We start from the raw sequence: 18,594 nt of genomic DNA, 5'->3' as shown, positions 1-18,594 counted from the left end.
GCCAAATTATTATATTATGTGCATATATGCATATATAACAAAAAACCATCAATATGTACAACTATAATGCACCAACAAAAAAATTGGAAAAACAAATGTTCTTTAGCCTGTGCTTCTTAAACTGGTGTATAAGCAGGCATCCCAGAAGAATGCATGCAACCAAATGATGTACAACACCTTTTTGAGCAAAAAGCTTTTTTTCAAAAATTAGCAGAGAAAATAAGCTAAATTATTTAAAACATAGTTTTATTACATGTGAGTATGGCTAAGGAATAAAATGCAAATTCATTTGAATCATTAATATAAATTTTAAAAACATTCTTGCAAACAGTAAAGATTTATTTAGGGGTACATGACCAACTCCTTGGAGAGGAAGACATTTCCTTCTCACCAGAATAATAGTGGGGAGAATATTTTGTTAAATATTTTTGAGGTATTTTGTTCTGATACATCAATTATAACTTCTTATAAGAAATAAAACTTGAATCCCTTTCAGATTCATTAATCTCTTTTAAGACAATTCATTGTATTGCATAGGAATTTCAAGTAACACAGTCTATATTGTGTCTGTTTTAAAAATAGAAAAATCTTAAATTGATGAATACGTCCAAGGCTTTATTCATGAATGCAGTCTTAAAAGAACTAGATTTCTCTTTGTTAACCTGCACTTTAAATGGCCTTTGCTAAAAATGCAGAAATTGTCCCCAGAGTGTTACCAATATAAAAGCATCATTGTGTTTACCACTGCTGGAAATCTTTTTGTTCCTGTCTGTTTGTTGCTCTCATTTATGCAGCTGCTTGGCCAATTTGAAATGTTTTGCTCTGAGATGATTAGGGTAAGACTTTGAATGTCTTTTTCTCAGGAGAAATCATCAAACACCACTGAAGACAAATTTTTGAGAATAGGAAATCCTTATTAAGTCATTTTCACTTATATTTCAGTCCTGTTTGCAGATCTTACTAATCATGCAAGATAGGAAGAGCAAAGACAGCTAAAAGAAAAAAAAAAAAAAACAGGGAGAGAGAGAGAATGGTATATTGACACTGCATAAAGAAGTGAGATGGGAATATGGAAAAGAGAGCAGATGAGAAGCAAAGAAAAAAAGAAAATCAGGTGATTGAAGTAGTATTTTTGAGTAAAGACAGGCAATTGAATATGAAAGCCATTTTCTTTAAACTTTTTTTTAGAATTGATTGTTTTAGACAGAGAGTTTTTTCAGCATTAATATTCTGATAAATGCATCAAGGTATGAGGAAATGTATTTTGAAATACATTTTAAAAATTTTCATCATAATAGACTTTTACAAGGATAACATAAATAATCTCATAAAATATTATTTTAATAGAATAAATAAAAAAATGATTATCTCTGAATTTAGGACCTTGGTCTTAATTTGAAATTCAGACAAGCAGAGCATGCTCTTGCTTCTAAAATAAATTCTCCCTGAAATTTATTGGAGCAGAAAAGGATTCTACTATGTGCACCTTATAAAAAATCTTATAGTAATGTCCAACCAATACTGTTTGACAATCTCTGATCTTTTACTAAGACCCATGAATCTTGTGGGGGCGGGTCTAGAACTAGAGAAATAAAGTTCAAATTCAGGCTCTGACACCTATATATCTGTTTGACTTTGGGCAAACAAGTGTGAATTGCTGGTGTCAAGTTTTCTTTTCTATAAAATTAATTAGGAGTATTTATCCTGAAACAATAAAGAATAAAATAGGAATCTTTGCCAAGCACGGTGGCACCTGTAATCCCAGTGGCTTGGGAGGCAGAGGCAGGAGGATTGCTAATTCAATGCCAGCCTCAGCAAAAGCTAGGCACTAAGTAACTCAGTGAGATTCAGTCTCTTAAGTAAAATACAAAACAGGGCTGGGGATGTGACTCAGTATTTGAGTGCTCCTGAGTTCAATTCCCAGTATCCCCTGTCCCAAGATAGGAATCTTTGCTTGCTTTCATTTGAAAAATATTTATTAAGGTTCTATATGTTCAAGACTCTTTTTGGGTGTGTGTGGGGGGCAGTAGATGGCCTTACTTATTGCTGTTATAAAAGCTTTTCTTTGAAGATTAAGGAAATATTCCTCTCTTATTTTAGGATGATTATGAGTTATATTTAGGATGATTATGAGTTCTGATATATATATATATATATATATATATATATATATATATATATATATATATAATGATTAAACATACCTGAATCACGGTGACTATTCGGTGTCACACTGTGACAGCATTGTAGATGAGAACCTCCTAGGAAAATTCACTTCTGGCAATTAAACCTGAAGGAGAGGGTTCTAATATCAAAATTTAGCATCAAGTTGTTTGGCTTTTTAGAATTTCCTGAATGTGTTTGTGAAATGAGCATGTATATGTATTTAAATTTTACATATGATAGATTGATACAGATCCTAAAACTCGTCAGCAAAAATGACAGTTAACATATACAGATGGTTTACTATATGTTGGACACAAACTGCTATATGTATATTAGCTTATTTAACCTTCTGTAGGGCTCTATAATTTAGATATTTTTATTTCCATTATTTTTAAATGAGAAAATTTTGACCAATTATCTTTTTATAGGCTGAAGATCCAATATTTAAGTTCTTAATTTTTCCTGTATCTCAAATAAAAATATAAAGGTTCTGTGAAGCCAATTTTATTTTCAAAATTTATATAGCCAGTAACAAGCAGAAATGAGATTTTAATCCAGCTTAGCCACTAGGTTATCCTGTCATCATCAAACTCAAATGAACCACCCACAAAGATGGGTGTAAATAAATAAATCCAAAAACATATGATTTATTTTTAAGAGAATTATAGTCACATTAATTTAAAATGAAAGGATGTTTATTACTAGAAATTTGGTAAACACGCAGAATGAAAAGTTCTACATAAGAATTTGAGAAATGTTATTAATTAATACTTTTGGTGTCTTTACTCTTTATTGTTTTTATGGTTTTGCTAAATGGATATTCTATAGAATATTTTTTAGAAGATACATAAATGCACATCCCATGTTTATGTATATAAATGTATATAATATTATATATAAGATATATAAAAGGATATATAAATATTTCTTAAAATACTTAATGTAATAGCTATATAAGATTCAATCATTATAATTATCTTGCCCTGTATCTTCAGTATCCAGACTGCTTTTCATATAATTGGAGCTAAATGAGCAGATTAAGTAAATTGGATATTTATGATTTATTTTATTTAATCAAGGTGAACTTTTAAAGATTGCACATTAGTGAAATTTGAGTGTTTCCCTTACAGAAATCTGTTTCTATCTTATTTTTCAGATCAATTTTAGAAAAATAATTACTCGGCCAAATAGGACTAGTCATGTCTGCTAGTTTGTGTGATGTGATCTTTGCATTGTGTTCCTTTATCCTTCTTTGTGAAAAACCCATTTAAAGTAGACTAATATCACACTTTGGACCTGGGTGGATCTTTTCAAAGGTGAAATATAGGATGTTACTTGATAAATATAGGATGTACAGGCTAAACTCAGAGTCAGAGGCACCATCAAGGGTATAGAATTTCCTATTTACATGATGTCTCATGGAAAATTGTGAATAGGTTTGGTCATAGTTGAATCTATCCTGCAGGTATATCACAGTAGAAGACACTGCTTCACCTCCTAATATTCTCCCCTTTTCATAGACTAAGAGTGAGAGATCCCTTGCAGAGATTTAAAAGAACAAACATAATTTAACTTTAGCAGCCAGGCAGCCTGATTTTTGGTTCTAGAGATTTAAAAAATTGCATCTAGAAGTCAGTTGTCCAGCTCTGCAGAATACAAAGGCCCTTGAGCCAATGGGACATTAAGTTTGGAAGTGACTCTTCCCATTGAGGGGAAGAAAAGCCTAGGGAAATTCTCTTAAAAATGGAGGTTTTAAGGGGAAAAAATTGTTCAGAACGCCTACAAATTACAATGGTAAGGATTTCAGAGAACTTCACTGGATTAGGGAAACAAGCTACAAATTTCAGCTCACCCCTTTGTTCAATATCAAGAAATGCCACAATCATTTTGAGTCTCAGGCGCTAGGCTCTGATAATCAGTATGCAAAACAATGCATGGATAACTCTTCCCTTGGGTTTTCTCCCATATTCTTGATTTGTGTATTGTCCAAAGCCTTGCTTCTTCAGTTTGCTGTTGCTTCCAGGAGTTAATCTTGTGCTTACCTTCCTCTTGCTTCATGAATAGCTATTGCTGCTTTGAATTTTAATTTTAATGAATATTATCAAAAATAAATCCACATCCATGCATTAGAAAATAGGCTTTTGCTGGTCAGACATAGGCATGACAGGGCTTTTCCTAAGATCATTGTTATTTTAGGATGATGGGATCCCCATCATTTATCCTTGGTAGATTCAGGTCTCCTAAACCTGCTCAATTCTATGAAAGAAGTTGTTTTCTGCCATTTTCCTGAAGATGCAACTGTGGACCAAAATATAGTGGGAATCTTGAGAGATATTAGTGTAGGGAAAGCTCTGTAGATGTTCTGATCCTTAACTTTTATCTAAGCAGCAGATCCTTGCAAAACCAGATGAATGAATCTTCTATGATCAGTATCATTAGAAACTAACATATTATCCTGCTAGCTGACCTTGCTGATGAGATGAATTGGGTTTAAAGGAGCCAGCTTTGCAGTTGTGGCCAGCTGCAACATTAAACTAAGAAAACGGTGAGGAGAATAAATCATGCAATGCATGGTCATGAATTTCTCAGGCTCTGTGACCTCAAGGGTCGTCTTCCATGATGGAAGGCAAGAGAACTTGCACCTGGAATCTCTTTATTTTACAGGAGGGACACACAAGTTCTCCACCAAATAAGGCAGGGAATAGGGTTCCAAAAGGGAGGTTGTCCCAAGTACAGGGCTATACTACACTTCTTTGCCAAGTGAAGGTAGAGGCCACTTGCTTCACTCGGCGCATGGTGTGCAATGTCAGAACAAACACTCCCCTTACTCAGGGCTGAGAGAGGATGCTCAGCACATGGGCAGAGAGGCCTCCCACAGTATTACTTATAAAAATTCTCATTATTATCATGATCTAAATGTTGCACTATAACATAGTGATATCAGAAAATCAGTTCTAACATCATTCATTTTATCTTTATATCTCTGCTTTATATGACATCAAAATTGAGTTCTGGTATCATCTAGTTTATATCTATATCTGTATCTATCATATCTATAGGCATACACACACAGAAAGAGAGAGAGAGAGAGAAAGAGAGAGAGAGAGAGAGAGAGAGAGAGAGAGAGAGAGAGAGAGAGAGAGAGAAGGCTTGTAGTTCTAATTTTGAAGGTGCCAATCCTTTAAAGGGAAATCCTTTATTTGTTAAAAGAGTGAAAACGCTTTCAGCTTTTTCATCCTGTTTTGCAGTACTTTGGGAGAGTGGCCAAAATTCTTATTTTCCCTGCTTTCGCACTTCTATAAACTAACCATCACCATGACAATATTCTCATGTTTCCTATAAAAGGTTCAAAATCACTTGTCAATTAAATATATTTGTGTGTTTAATCTGAGCCAACAGTTGAATTCTGACACTAGTTGAATCTGAGACACTAGTTGAATTTATAAAATTACTTCTCTAGTCTGGTCTTTAAATATTAGGACAAATATAAGCCCTCACTGAATCACTAGGAGTTGACATCTTTTCTTCATTTATCTAAATAAGACTTTAGTAGAATTTTAGTATTTTTTTTTCAGTTTTCAGTGGACACAACAACTTTATTTTATTTTTATGTGGTGCTGAGGATCGAACCCAGCACCCCGTGCATGCCAGGCAAGCACGCTACCTCTTGAGCCACATCCCCAGCTCCAATTATTTTTTAGTTTTCGGTGGACACAACATCTTTGTTTGTATGTGGTGCTGAGGATCGAACCCGGGCCACACACATGCCAGGCAAGCGTGCTACCGCTTGAGCCACATCCCCAGCCCGACTTTAGTAGAATTTTAGTAGAAGTAAAACATGTTCCTTTTATGAAGGTTATTATATTACATGTAAAACTTTAAAATGTGGAGAAGGGAGTAGGCTAATGAATCATGAAAAAAAAGGAAATAAGATGCTAATTTAAAAGACAACATCCTTCAATTGGAAATTATTATATTAGGCCAAATGTGATGTTCCATGTCTTTAGTCCTAGCTGTCAGATCAGGCGGGGGAGGCTTTATTGAGATATCACTCCCAGGCAGAACTCGACCAGACCCACAGAGGGGACAGGGGAAGGGTCCGAGGAGAAACCGCGTGGAAGCTCCACCAGACTGTACTTTTATGGGGCTTACAGCAGGAAGGGAAGGGCTTGGGACAGGAAAAGGCGTTTCTAGGGTCCCTTGCCCCCTTGGAGTTGGTCAGGGGAGTTGGCTGAACTCCAGGATTGGCCAGGGGGTCCTGCTGATTGACAGGTGTTAGTCAGGAGATCTGGCTGATTGACAGGCATTTCCGCTGGCATCTGATTGATGTTCTTTTCCTGCACAGGCTGCTTTGTTCTAAGTTGCCACTAAGTCGCTGCAACTTGGGAGAATGAGGCAAGAAGATCACGAGATTCAGGCCAGCCTTGGCAACTTAGTGAAACCCTATCTCAAAATAAATAGAACAATATCATTGAAGATGTAGTTCAGTAGTAGAGTACCCTTGGCTTCAATCCACATTACAAAAAAAAAAAAAAATACTGTAGGAGATATAATTCAGCATAATGTTTAAATTATTCAATGTAAATAGAACTTTTGTTTTCATAAAATACCCAATGTAAATATAACTTTTGTTTTCCTTGGAAAATTTTTTCTTCCTCAGTTTTATGTGTACATTTCTAGATGTGCTACATAAAAGTATTTATTATAAGGTTGTTGGTACTAACATTTCTGGAAAAGGCTCATGTTGTGTGACTTCTGCTATCTCAATCAAGGGTAAACTGTATGAATGATCAATCTCCTAAAAGGCAGGGTAGCATTTCTTATGAAATATCTACCTTTTAGCCCCATCCCTAGAATCTTCTGCTGAACCAAGTAGGAAGGAAAGCTGACCTGCTGTACTTACTGTGGGGAGATCTCTAAATTCAACTGGTGACTTTATGGAATTGATATTTACCCCATGATGACCAAGATCTCCAGGTACCCAAAAATGGCAATAAGCCAGTAGTGATCTTGATAGTTTAAATCTGATTGGTGTGTAAAATGTGAGACATTGGACGTTGTACCTCAATTTGGCCAAGTTATTTCTTTGAAAGAAGTGATGCCACGTATTGTAAAACTACAAACTTAAAAAATAAGTGTAAGAAATGCACTAAAATACTGCTTTTTCACCATTTCAAAAGTTGTAGCTATTATCATTTCCCTTTCAGTACCAAAAATGTATTTTATTTTTTCTACATCATTGTGCTTTTGAAAGATCATAAAATTGACAACTTCTGATAAGAAAATGTTCTTATTCATGGAGAAAACAATTGTATGAACAGCAGCAATTTCTGCTTTGCTTCCACAGCTCTCAGTGAATATTGCTTAAACTTGTCCAAGAAAAGAACTATAAGACATTAAATGAAGAAGCAGACATGAACTTTAATACATTTCCTATTCACCATGAAGTACTGCAATCCCGGGATAGCAGAGACTTTGGAGACCTTGGATGAATGATTCATGCTAGACCAGTGACCTAATATCTGTTGAGAGGTGGTACATTTTGATTGCTATTTACTAAGGCCGTCTCCCACAAAGAGACCTTGACTAGGGTGACTTCTTTCTCATCAAAACTCTCCCACTAAATTCCCCCTGACATTAAAAATGCTGTGTCCTGTCTTTGGTGACATCTCATAGTGAATAGCTATACCCCTATTTGCAGTTAAAAAAAAATCCAACAGTATTTCACAAAGTATGAAGTTTGGATTTTTTTTCTGAGTTTGGTGTATAAATCATGTTTTATAAATACAGTTGACACAGTCTTGCTGATCTCTTCCTTGCCATTGAGTACCTTAAACTACTGTAATAGCCCTTGAAATGTTTTGCTTCTTAGCAGAAAATGATTTATTCAGTAATGTTACAGTTATTCCTGGTTTAAGGGAGGATGGTATTGAAGTGACTTACATGAGAGTCTCAATTTTAAGCACCAGTGTCCTTATTAGAGTTTTTCATGGACAGATCTAAAAATAATCTGCTTTCATAGGTTAAAGAATTTTTTCCCCTTGATGATACTTCTGTGACGATACTTCTGTGACGATGCCACAACTTTTCTCCCCCAAAGGAATGGATTTGGATAATACAGCAACCACCTAAGCCATGCATGTCCTTCTTGAAGATGATATTCTGACACTCGGAGAAAAGCCCAGTTTACTAATCCCCCACATTCTCACAAGCCACTGCTGTATACACCATACTGTGATATCAGCAGTCTTATATTTTAGATGCTGTTGCTATTTTTCTTATTCTTCTTTGCATCCAGGCAACCCATCTCTATTCTTAACTTGCATTCTGGAAGGCTTATCTCAAGTAAATAGGACACAGAAGAACACTGTGCAAAGCAATTTTTATAAAACTCCTACATGAATTCAAAAACTTTCTCTGTTCTTGCTAAGGTTTTAATTGACATGCACATTTAGAAATTCAAATTATTGATTTTCGGCAGTCTTCACTTAAAAATGGCTGCCCACTTAGCCAGACTCAAAATTAAAATTCAAAAAGAAGCTTTTTTATTTATTTTACAAATATGCCATCGTGCATATTACTGATAATATTAGTTGTCTAAGCATGACTGTAACTGCATATTTTCATTGGGTATGCTTATAGAGGAGAGAGAGTTTCTTGCTAACCATAGAAACTCTGTAAATAGAATCCTTCTGGAACAACTGTTATGTGTAAAATTAGCTTTGTTTAAAATTCACATCCAAATACAATGTGAGTCTATTTATCACATTATCTTCTTTTTTTACATCTAAAAATCATAAAACACTATAAAACAGTCATTCTCTTTATCTTCATTTTACAAGTAACTGCTTAATTTGCATTAGTGATCTAAACAATAGCCATTTTATAGAAATGGAAGCATTCACAATGAAAATGTCTCCAGGCTGATTATTCACAACTACAGTCTTTAAGAAGATAGCTAAAGGGTATAAAAGCAAAATAAATAAATAAATAAATAAATAGATAAATAAATAAATAAATAAAAATAAATTTTAAAAAATAAGAAGAATGAAGAAAGTTCCACTCTCTGAAAGTAATTCTTAATTTTATTTACCAACAATTTTGTTAATTATCACTATTTTAAAAACTACCTTAATTCTTAGTGGCTCTAAGTAATCACTTTAATATTTTTATTTCTGCATAGTTTTTAGGGTAAGAAGTTCCAGAAGAACTCTGCTAGGTCATTTGTTTCTGACTTGCTGGAATGCCATCTGCCCCTGGAGCTCTTAGTGAAGGAAGATTCACTTTGAAGGTGGCTGCTCTGCTTTATTTCATATCTGAGATTTTGACCTTCTGCTCTGTCCCCCCACTTCACAAGGCATGTCATTCTCCAGAACATCTCTATGTGGCATAATTATCTCTTCTCTCAATATGGATGTCTCAGAGCAGGTTTACTTCTTACCTGGTGGCTGTCTTCCAAGAGAAAGTGTTCCAAAACGCAGAAAGTGGACACTGCCAAATCTTTATGGCTCATATCTGGAAACTGTCATGGATTCATTTTAACTTATTCTATTTGTCAAAGTCATGGAAAGCCTTTTTATAGATCAGAAGAAAGAGATTGTACCCCATCTATCAATGGTACAGATTTTAAAACTGTGGGGATATAATCAGTCTTCCACAGCTACAGACTTCTCAGACTCCTCTTTTGTGCCCCATAAAATGATTCTCAGTGAAACCTGATGAACTGTAATGAGACCATGTTTGAGGACTTCCTTTCCAATTGTTAGTCTTAGGAGAAGACTCCATTAGAAGCTCCCAGTGCTCAAAATGACAAAGACTATGACAAAATTATATCAAGACTAAGAAAAAGACATTTCTGTAGTTATCTGTAAGTCATGAAAATCCTTAAGAGAAACTTCTGCCTAGACCATCTTCTTATTTAAACATTTTTAGGATTACAGTTTATAATAAGTATGGCTCTGAGCATTTTGGGATATGACCATTTTACCTATTCATTGACTATTTTAAGAAATTTCCAAAGCTGTTACTTAAAATTAGTTTAAGAAGGACAGGGCAAGAGTTGAAAATTCTCCATATAAAATATTGCTAGAGAGACATATATCTCACACAAAAGTTATACTATGTAGATAAGGAGATAGTTGCTGAATGATTAAAAATATGCTTGTTACAGTTCCTAATTTAAATATATATTAAATACAAATTAATTAATATTTATTATGAGGCAGTCACTGAATTGGATTATTGGATACTGATGAATATCTTTCTAAAGCTTTAAATCTAATACTTAAGACATGGGATAGAGAATAAGTAAGTAAATACATAATATCAACTCTTGTGAGGGAAAAATACTATGATACTGAGTAAAGGGGACAAAATCACTGAAATGGCTTTTATTTGAGTTGATAACCCTGAAATCAAGATGTTAGGATTGGACAAGATTCAACTAGGTAAAAAATGACGAACATGTGCTAACTCTCTTGGCTTGGCAGGTGTGAGATATAATCTAAGGCTAAAAAAGGGGGGCATTAAAATAGGAGTATGGTGTATAAAAGGAAGAAAATTTTTTGTTGATATTGGAGAGGTAATGGTCATGAAAATATTTTAGATTATAGCAAGATGATTGGATTAATTTTTGAAGAGCTAAGAGCCCTGTGTAGGATAATAATACAAATTAGCCTATGTATATCAGAAAATGTTGCATTCCATGTAAGACAAGAATAGAAGCCAAGATTATGTCCAGGTTGACGGTAGCTTCTGCTAGACAGGTTTTCTCAACCTCAGCACTATTGAAAACTAAATAGCACTTTGTTGGGAGAGGGGGTAGCCCTGAATGTTGTAGAGTGACTAATAGCTTCTGTGGAACCTACCCTCTTGATTCCAGTAGTAGTCCTTCTAGCAACATAAGCAAAAATGGCCCCAGACAATGTCCAAGCATAGGAAGAAAGGACCTGAAGGGATCAGACAATAGATAATAGATATGGGTATAATAGACATGATATACCTTTATATTGTAAAATTGTGATTAACCATTTCATTTAATAGCAAAAAGCAGGGAAAAATATTTCTAATTTGAAAATGTGAGTTCAGTTTATTTATTAATTTGGAATAAAAACTGAAGAGAAAATATTAGAGGAAAAAAAACAAGTATTCAGATTTCAATATAAATATCACTTGTCTACTAGAAATCCACGTATAAATGTTAGGTAGAACATGGACATATAAATGCAATTAGCCTACTGAGAGCAATACGTATGTTCCTATAATCAAGATATATATTTAATTAGACCCCAATTCCTGCCTACAAACAAATCTGTTTTATTTATACTTTTTGTGGTACTCAAGATTGAACCCAGAGGCACTCTACTTGTGAGCTGCACTTTCATTCATTCTTTCTTTTTTCTTCTTAAATTTTTCTTATTTTGAGATAAGTTGCTAAGTTGCTGAGGAAGGCCTTGAATTTTTCATTCTCCTGCCTCAGCCTCTGAGTTATTATGATTGAGTATCCTTGTAAGATAAATTTTCCTTTACTTTGATCTTGGAACACATTGGAAAATCTCACACTTTTCCCATCTCTTTTCAGTTATAAAAATAATGTGATATTATACCAATATTGTATATTTTGTACTAAAAATAGATTTATATTTATAGTATATATAACTGTCTCTGTGTGTGTGTATATATATAAATATATATATATATATATATATATATATATATATATATATGTATATATAAATAAAATATTGATAGAATATTTTTAAACATCTTGGATATATTAATATCATTTTAATAGTAAGTATGATTTTAAAGCCTATTAATTATAATTGGCCATTTAACTACACATGAACTATAATTAAATACAAATTAAACTATAATTATATGAAATTTTTTGTATACATTTATGTGAAAAATATAATTTTAGGTATTATAAATTAAATATAATTTACTGATTTAAAAAATTCTGCCAACTCTAAATCAAAGCTTTATTTATTCCATTCAAAGCTTGTACTTTTCTTCTCCCAAAGCAGGAAAGGAAAATCTGGGATCTTCCTCTCCCTTTATTTCCTACTCCTGTAGCGTCATATACAACCCATCAAGGAGAGATACTACTAGAAGGAAAAGCCTCTGAGTTGTACTCTCGTGTGCTGTTATGACCTGGTTATCAGCACCCTCTTTTACAGGCAATCAACTGCTGTTTTTCCAACAACAGCTTTGTGAAGGGACTTGAGGTGGATATCTGGCACAGAATCCCATGCACTATATATTTTCTTGGTGACACAGATACTCTGTAGTTCCTCCCATGGAAGATTCAAACCACAGCCTCTGTTTATAACAAGGCTCCAATGTCACCCACGGGCCACTTTCCAGCACAAGGCCCTTTAAATAAAGTTGGAATCTGCACTTTCATGCATTTGACTCAAGAGAAATTCACCCACCCCTGTTCTTCTAAGGAATAGACAAGTAGCTTGCCAACTGTTGACCTCTCTGTCTTTGCCCTGCCTGTTGGTTCTCATGTATTTTTCCATTTTTTAAAAAAATAATTGTTCAATGCTTTGTTCACTTGTATACACAGACTCCACAGGATACATATGCTGCACTCTCATAAGCTCCCTAGGACTGTGAGGACAAGGATTCCCCATAGTTCCATAGTCAACACCTCAACTATTCCATCAGGTTATTTTTTATTATTATAAATTAAATGTGTAATATAATATAATAATATATCTAATGTATTATTAAATACAGAGGAAAATTCCATCTCCATTTTGACAAATACTTGTTCTAAGGAGGGAGAATCCCTTCCTCTTTCTCTTCATCATGGAGGGGGAAAACTTTGTCATTGTTCCCCTGCTTACAGTTAGTACAGTAACTGTAAACCCTCTTCAGTAAGTCCCTCTTAAATAGGATCTGGATAGTAGGGAATAAACGTCTAGTTGCAGAATTTTACCTAGGATATCTTTAGAATACAGAAAGAATTATTGCTATTTTTACATTTATGTAAATATACTTATTAAAAAGAAATTCAGGAGATGTGGCATGATGAAAACACCATTAATTAGGATTCTCAGCTGAAAATAAGCAAACATTCTCTATCAGGTTTAAGCAAAAAGAGAATTCTTTAAAATATGATTTGTTTTACTCTATCTATGTGTTATGGTTTGAATATTAGATGTCCCCTAAAAGTTCATGAGTAAGACAATGCAAGAAGGTTCAGAGGAGAAATGATTGGGTTGTGAATTAATTGAATTAATTCCTGATGGGGATTAACTAAGTGTTAACTGTAGTGAGAGGGTGTGGCTGGAGGAGGTGAGAACTGGAGTGTGGCTGCTGGGGTATATATTTTTTATTTGGAGAGTGGAGACCTCTCTCTGCTTCCTGATCATCATGTGAACTGGTTCCCTCTGCCACATTCTTCTGTCATGATTTCTGCCTCATCTGAATCCCTGAGGAATGGAACTGACCTTCTGTGGACTAAAACCTCTAAAACTGTGAGCCCTAAAATAAACTTTTCCACCTCTAAAATTGTTCTTGTGAGTTCCTTAATTACAGCAGTGAAAAAGCTGACTAAAAGACTATGGGAAATTAACAAAGTTGAACTTGGAAGTTTAGTAACTTTACAGAGTTTTGGCCAGAAAAAATAATCAAACTCATCTTGAAACAATGTGGCCATCACCTCACATTGCTTTAAGTGTCATTGGGGTGTTAAACCAAAATCTTCACTGCATATACCCTGAAAAATGAAATGTGTCTGCTGTTATACTTGTCTGTATACCCAATATTCCCATCTGGTTATCAGCCTAGAGACCTAGGTAAAATTAAGAGACATATCATTCTATTGGTTGGGACAGAAGCTACCTTGTAGCTTGTCAAGAAGTTACTGGGATGTGAGATTGTGCGTAGAGTATGTATGAGTGTTAGCCCATTTTGTGCCACTGTAACAAAACATTACAGACTGGATAATTTATAACAAATGGGAGTTTCATTGGTTCCTGGTCTGGAAGCTAAGAGGTGAAAAACAAAGAACTAGAATGGCAAGGGTCTTGGTGCTGCATCATCTTATCATGGAAAGATAAAGAGGGTAAGAGAGAGAGTAAGAGATCAAACTTGGAAGCTCAAGCCCTTTACAAGTGGCATTAAAACATTCATGAGGGGCTGGGCTTGTAGCCCCAAGGTAGAACACTTGTTTAATGTGCAAAACCCTTGGTTTTACCCTCAGCACAACCAACCAAAACAACAAAACACTGCTGTTTTGTGAACTCATGTTTTTTGGGGGACACATTCAAAACACCACAGTATGAAACTTTTGTTTGAAGGAGAGTCAACCTATGAGTATACAACTACCAAATAATGATTTTTTTCCACTTGCTTTTCTGTTATGGTGAAAGACATTAGCTTACATTTAAAATATTTATAAGAATAGACTTATAAATAGGTTAATCTAATATTCAGAAGTTTTAAAATGGCAAGAGGGAATGGGATAAAGGTAATACATTATGTAAATGGTCTTTATTTGAAGAAATACTTCTTTGCACATGAAAATGTAAGTAAAGGTAAAGATGGGCATAGTTAAGTTTTTAATAAGGTTTAGAAAGATAAAGTTGACCCACTATGTTATTAATCTTGTCAAAGTATGAGCATATACCATCATCAGATGGAATGATGGGTGTTGGCAGCCATGGATGAATCATTGCTTTTAACTTCCCCGAGATGGAACCTGACACCTCCCTTGTTAATTTCTCAGTGCAAAGGAGCCCATAAGTGGGCCTAGTTTTCTGGTGATGACCTGTTTAAACGGAAATTCCATGGTTGCCATGGAGTTCATGACCTAAGGAGGGTGGAAAATTGTGGGTACAAGCTGTAACTGAACTGTTCAAACTTTTCATCTCAGTTCTGTTTTAAAGGGACATTCTCAGAATTAATCCCTTGGTGTAAAATGATGATTGTCAGTCCTCCTGCATTAGAGGTTAGCTAAGCCACTGGTCCTACTTTCTGTATTTCTGTTTGTTCATCTTTTTTCTAATCTCCTCATCCGCCTGGTTTGGGGAAACTGAGTTGATGCACTGGAAGCAATAGATGGGAGGTAGAAAGTGGGATAATTTGGAAGTTTGGAAGAAAATATGAAGTTTCTTGAAATCACTAAAATGATAGCACTGTGTTGGGAGTTGGAATTTTGTTTTAAAGTGAATCCAGTCTGGCAGGTCATGTGATTGGGCACCATAAACTTGATGGATCTGAGACTAACAAATTAAATGGGAAATGAAGTCAGGAATTTATTGACCAACAGAATCAGTGACATGAATTAAGAAGAAATCATTAAATGCTAAGTATTTAAGTGGAAGTGCAAGCACAGAGAGGAAGGACAGGAATCATGGTGATGGAATAGAAAGCGAACATGCAAAAATTTGACATTATTTGGAACTTGGTGATGATAAATTCTGAAAAGTGCCCTTGGAATTAGGTGTGTGAAATGTGATGTGTTAGGGAGACAGAGGGAAGGTCATTCATGATAGATGATAAAGAGGTGAATAAATTGAGAAGAGAGGATTGGTCAAAGTATTGACTAGGATATTCATAAAGATATTTATGACTCCAGAAAAAAATTCTTGAGTTCACAAGGAAAGGAACTATGAACTAGTTTGATAATTAAAATTTTCATTGAAATCAATCAGAAGAGGAATATAGCATCTATGGTTGTTGTAAATATTAGGGAAACAGGTTTTCTTCTTTTTTTCTTTTCTTTCTCTCTCTCTCTTTTTTTAAGTAAGATTGCCATCTTATTAAAGCTAGTGTTTTGAAGTATAAAATAATGTACAAGACATATAATATTCATCCTATTTATGTGAAAAAAATATATATGTATATGGCCAGCACTTTGGGTGTTGGTAGGAAAAAAACATGCTTTCTCAGAGCAGCTTTCATTTTGGTTAAAGTCAAGAGATGGTGGAAATGTTTTGACCATTACTTTTAGAGACCACAATGGAAAGGCTTGGAAGGAAAAGGATATATTAAGAGGAAAGAATGGGAAAGGTGTCTGAAAGACAATTGATTAAAGGAAAGGCTAACCCATCTAGCGGTGATTGGGGTAAGAATTTCTGGGAGGTATGGTTGTTTAGATCCTGATAGTCTTTCAGAAGATATTCATATCAAACTGAGTCCTCTGAGGAACACACACCAAGATGGAATTAGATGTGAAAGATGATTCTTCAAGGAAGTTGCCATGAAGGATATAAAGGGAAGAAAGCAATGACTAGGCAGAGAGAAGCTTCAGACCTCAGTCTGATCCCTGTGAAACAAATTATGGGAAGAGGGAAGTTTACATAAAGAGAAACTGAGACTGCATGGCATCATTCTGGGAACATTTTGAGCATAATGATAAGGAGTTTTGAAGTGAATAAGACCCATGTGAGGAGTCTGTGTTGAGTGTAAATAGCAGAATTCTAGATCTTGCCCTGATCAGCTAATCACTGAGGAATATGGCTTTGTGCATGGAAGACACAGTACTATATTCTCATCCTCCAGTTTAACTTCCTGAAGAGTCATCTCCTGAAAGGACTGGGATATCATGCCTCCATAAACCTCACCAGTAACATTCCATTCTTCTGCTATCAGCCTGAATAACACTGGCTGAGGGAAACTGCCAAGGGAGATGTTCCCTGAGATAGCACATTCTCCTCTTAAACAGAACAAGTCATATCAATCATAAACTTTTCAAACCTTATCATCCATTTTATTATCATTTAGTCATAAGCTTTCTAAAGTTTCTGTTAGACTCAAATTTTAGTGGTGGAGGGAGAATAAAGTAATCAAAAAATATAATTATGCAATATGATAAATTCTGTAAAGGTTACTTATAACTTATTTGAGAAAGAGACGGAGCAGAGTAATTTTTTTTAGTGTAAATTGATCAATTACTAATTTTGAATGTCCTTTCTCCCAAACTCTTGGATTATTGATTAGTGTTAGCACAGACTTTTATGGAATGTTGACAAAACTTTTTATTACCTATATCCCATTCTATATATATATATATATATATATATATATATATATATATATATATATATATAAAATCAATGACTTAAAATGTCAATGAAAGACATGAGCAGGTGGTGGGAAACTGGATAACTGTTTTGGTTTTGAGAGATAAAAGAATCAGAATCCAAAATTATCTCAAGTGTCTGGTGAGGCAAACCAGAAGAAATTAAATAAAAAAAGATTTATGTCACAGTTCTAACATTGTAAGTGCAAGATGATGAGAATCACATTCTGTGCTGCTATGTCCAGAAAAAGCCTGGAAGTGCTGCATTCAGAAATGGATGTCACGTTTTTTAAAAGATTGTTGACAACTGAAGAGATTTTGTAGGACACAAACAGGACAGGTAGATGCCTGAAAACAGCGTCATATACTTACCTCTTGCTAACAGAAGCTAGCTTCTCACAGGTCTCAGAATGAAATGCTGAATCATGAACATGTACCATAAGTTCTTCTACTAGTTCTTAAGCACACGGAGTCCATTCCTGAATTAGGGACTTTAAACTTGCTCCTCTTTGACCTTGAATCTTCCTACCACTATCATCAGTATAACCAGAACCTCTGTTCTGAAAAGATGCAAAATACTTTTCACATGCTTGAACATGCTCATACACATATGTATAAGCACTTGTGTCAAGATTTGCATTGCCTGGCACGGTGACCCATGCCTGTAATCCCAGCGACTAGGGAGGCTGAGGCAGGAGGATTGCAAGTTCAAAGCCAGCCTCAGCAATGGTGAGGCACAAAGCAATTCAGTGAGACCCTGTCTTTAAATAACATCCAAAATAGGGCTGGGGATGTGGCTCAGTGGTCGAGTGCCCTGAGTTCAATCCCTAGTATTCCTCCCTGCAAAAAAAACTTGCAACTGTAATGTTTAAAATACTTGTCAAGCATTATTTATGCCATAAATGCTTGCTCAGTAACTGAACTGAGGAATGCTTTTTAAAGAAATCATCATGCTTAATCGGAGAAAAGACTTCAGGAGGAGGAGGGTAGAAATTTAACAATTGTTTAAAACATTAAGAAGGACTTCTTGTAGAAGATCTATTAAGTTGTTTTGGTGAGGAAGCAACTGACAGATTTAAAAAAAAGAAGTTTTAAGTTACTGGGTCAGAGTTTAACGCAACAATTGGGAAAGCTTTCTAAGTGAAATAATTATCTAAAGAATAGATTACTTTTTGAAATGCTGGATTTTTCTGTCACTAAAAATGTTCAGAAACTTTACTTCTTAAGAACATTTTCTCTTCACATTATAATGTCTCTGGAATTGGAATGTCTCTGTTATGTGATGTAGTCTTTAAATCACTCTCACAATTATTATTCCACAAACATTCCTTATCATTAGATGTCAGCTTTGAACTTGAAGAATGATTGTCACTGGATTAAAAGATAAT

The sequence above is a fragment of the Marmota monax genome, unplaced genomic scaffold (assembly GCF_021218885.2).
Source record: "Marmota monax isolate L192 unplaced genomic scaffold, Marmota_monax_Labrador192_F-V1.1 WCK01_AAM20220418_F8-fsc00047, whole genome shotgun sequence".
NCBI classification, from domain to species: domain Eukaryota; kingdom Metazoa; phylum Chordata; class Mammalia; order Rodentia; family Sciuridae; genus Marmota; species Marmota monax.
This window is presented reverse-complemented; position numbering follows the sequence as displayed.